Raw genomic sequence first — 3,512 nt, forward strand, 5'->3', positions numbered from 1 at the left:
GGTAGTCTTTCTTTATTACAACGTAAGTCTTTAATGATCTCTATTGCTTCTAACAAATTTATCTCCTTCCTTTTGTGAGTGGTATGCAGCATGCTCACATTGCTCAATGTTGGAAGCTGATGGCCATTTGATTTCAGGTGCTCAGTGAAGGCTGTCTTCATTAACAAGTATTCATAACCACTTGCTGCATCAGACAGCCAAATTACAGTGGAACCAATATTACCTAGATTTGTCATGTCGGGCACCCGAGTTGGTGGCTCTGACATTAAGGAAATTTAAGCTAAAAATCATGAATATCTCCATGACCATACAATTTAATAAACATCATCTCCAAGGGAACCTACTCCCCAGTATCTTCATGAGAACTTAAAAGATATGGAAGAATATGCACCTCAACAAGGATTTCCAAAAGTATAGCTAAAATTATTATTTTTGGTGAAATTAGGCATCTTTACAAAGAAAAAGACAAACTTGACATTTTAACATATGATGTTTCTTTTTTTGCTGTTAACATTTTATCTAGTGATCTTTTAGACAGTTTATTGAAAATTATTAGTTACATTATCTGCAAGGCCAGTCAATTGATTGCCCAAACACATGACCATAAATGACAGAAGTTAAAGGTGTGTGGCCACCATCTTAAGAAGTGTGTTTTAAACACAACAGTATTTCCCGTTTGCTGAGCATGTGCTCAGTCTGATTAAGATAGTGAGATAGTGTTCAACACACAGGAGAGACAGTTATTAATCAAAGGCCAAGCACAGCGTTCAGCTGAGACTGGATGATAGGATTACTACATCTTTAGTAGTGGACGTGAAGGTTGTGCTCGATGCCACTCCTTGTAGTAATGCCAATAAATTGAAAATAACATGTAGAGCTAGCAAGCTAATTCAGAAACCTACCCATCAGAGTTCCAACAAGGACCAATTTGCTTTAAATGCTATTAATAATCGATTAAAATTGAAGAAGCAATGTTAATCTGTGCAAATCAGGGCAACACATTGGTGGTACTCTATAAAAAGGTCTACACTGCTAAGTCACTATCTTTCTTTGAAGAAAATAATATTCAGCAAATAGATTCTGACACAGCCAAGACATATGCGAAGAGCTGAAAATTTCATTTGAAGATTGCCCTAACATTTTAAGCACAGACCTTGCTACTAAGATGAAAGTTATGATCCCGAAGACCCCAACCCTTCCTGCTCAGATTAAGACACATAAGCTACGTAATTCAATACGCTCGGTCTTTAACAGAAAATGATGGCCTAGCCACGGGCACTGGTTTGACAGGTTCTGTTGCTGATGCCTTGGTCAACCACTTAGAACACAGTTACCTTAGACAAAACTTGAACAGATCAAAGCAGATCCTTTTTTTTATCAGCATTATGCAGACGCTCAATTTCATTGTTGCTTACAGGCCTGTAGTCAACGTCCCATTGTTGGTGGATGACTTCAACTCATTATACCCAAACATGACTTTCACTCATGAATTAATGGATGATAAAAAAATTCTTAATGAATTGAACCTACAATTCCAGATTTAGAGGGGGGAGGGGGGGGGGAGGAGACAGTAAATTTCGATATAAATGATGACTAACTGAAACCCTCAGCTGCCGACAGGTGTTGTTGATATACCTCGATACGGACAGTTGAAAATGTGTGCCCCGACCGGGACTCGAACCCGGGATCTCCTGCTTACATGGTAGACGCTCTATCCATCTGAGCCACTGAGGACACAGATGAATAGCGTGACTGCAGGGACTTATCCCTTTGCACGCTTCCCGCGAGACTCACATTCCCAACTGTCCACAATTCTACATATGTAATGACCCTTATAGTCATTTGCCCAACAGTTACTGTCTTCACATATATAGTTAAAGGCTACCCAGCCATTGACCTTCATCTGTGCGAATGCGCACAGGTTGTCCAAACTCTTACGGGAATCGCCAAAGCGAGCGCGAGTAATGAGTGGATGGGCAAATGTCTATAAGGTACATTACCGTACATATGTAGAATTGTGGACAGTTGGGAATGTGAGTCTCACGGGAAGCGTGCAAGGGATAAGTCCCTGCAGTCGCGCTATTCATCTGTGTCCTCGGTGGCTCAGATGGATAGAGTGTCTGCCATGTAAGCAGGAGATCCCGGGTTCGAGTCCCGGTCGGGGCACACATTTTCAACTGTCCGTATCGAGGTATATCAACAACACCTGTCGGCAGCTGAGGGTTTCAGTTAGTCATCATTTATTTCAGGGAAAAGCTGCACGGTCATCAACAGTATTCTGTTCTTTCGAGTACAGTTACTGTCTTCACATATATAATTTTGATATATTTTGTAAACTGACCATAAGTGATTCAATTATATGTGCTTCCTCTTGTCACCCTTACCAGTTTCAGAGATCAGTTCCTTCAAATCAATGTGACATTGAATCATCGAATTTCTACTAAGCCAGTCATCTGTAGAGAAGGAGTTAGGCAATCTAACACTTGGATTACAAACCAGTGATAGTTGATGTTTTGTACAAATAAAATCTTCACCAAATGAATCCAAAATCCCATTAGGCTTGACAGTCTCAAACATGAAATTTGTGAAGATCCAGTTTGTAGACAACTTATATTGCCTAGCTAAGCTATTTAAGAAGCGGGGCATGGAAGTTGTTTCTTCATTGGTTAACAAAGTTCTGAAGTGCTGAATATGCATAATGAACAACCAATACACAGGCTCTGGTGTAGCAGTGAGTGCAATGCATCTTATATATGGCAAACTGGCAAAATGTTTAGAACTAAATAAGACAGGACAAATTAAGCGTCACTCAACCTTTGCTGAGTACCTAAAATCATGCGACCATCAGCCTCCAGTGTTAATCAATATGAGCGTGCTCCATACTGCTTGCAAAGGAAAGAAGATGAATTTGTTAGAAGAGATGGAGATCATTAAACACTCACATCATAATAAAGAAAGGATGACAGTGATCATCTGGTTAGTAAAAACCAGCCTTCTGATGTTGTAATTGTGCCAATTATAAGATGATATTGCTTACTTTCAGATTTGAACAGAATAACTTTTGTTTATTCTCTCTTCTACACTAAAGTGTGCTTTTGTCTAGTACTTATTCTTTTATCTGTGGAATTTTTATGTAAATCATTTTTTTTGGCAGTGGTTTTATTCTTACTATCTATCATAGATGAAATGCATGCATAGAGCATATTTATTATGCTAGCTACTCTTATTTCACTTCTGTATGGTTTTATTTAAGGTTCTCTTGCAATATTTTAGAAATTAGTGCAGTTTATAAATTGATGTGTTGGCTCCACAGCCTGCCAGCATTTGTGACACATTTCATGTAGGTTGTTTCTTTGGCAACATCATAAGACTCTCTTTGGCATTTGTAATTACAACATAGTCCCACTAATCCGAATCCCGGTAATCCAAACATTTGGTTAATCCAAACATGAAAAATGTTAGTCTAAGTATAGAAAACCATGCAGTAAGCTGCTTTATGTATACACTATTTT

General features: G+C 38.8%; 1 non-coding gene across 1 annotated transcript; it reads left to right on the forward strand.

Moving 5' to 3' along the window:
- The first annotated feature begins 2,092 nt into the window (after positions 1-2,092).
- Positions 2,093-2,166, forward strand: Trnat-ugu. Its single transcript has one exon. It is a non-coding gene; the product is annotated as a tRNA-Thr (tRNA).
- Positions 2,167-3,512: the final 1,346 nt, after the last annotated feature.

The sequence above is a fragment of the Schistocerca piceifrons genome, chromosome 1, assembly GCF_021461385.2.
Source record: "Schistocerca piceifrons isolate TAMUIC-IGC-003096 chromosome 1, iqSchPice1.1, whole genome shotgun sequence".
NCBI classification, from domain to species: Eukaryota; Metazoa; Arthropoda; class Insecta; order Orthoptera; family Acrididae; genus Schistocerca; species Schistocerca piceifrons.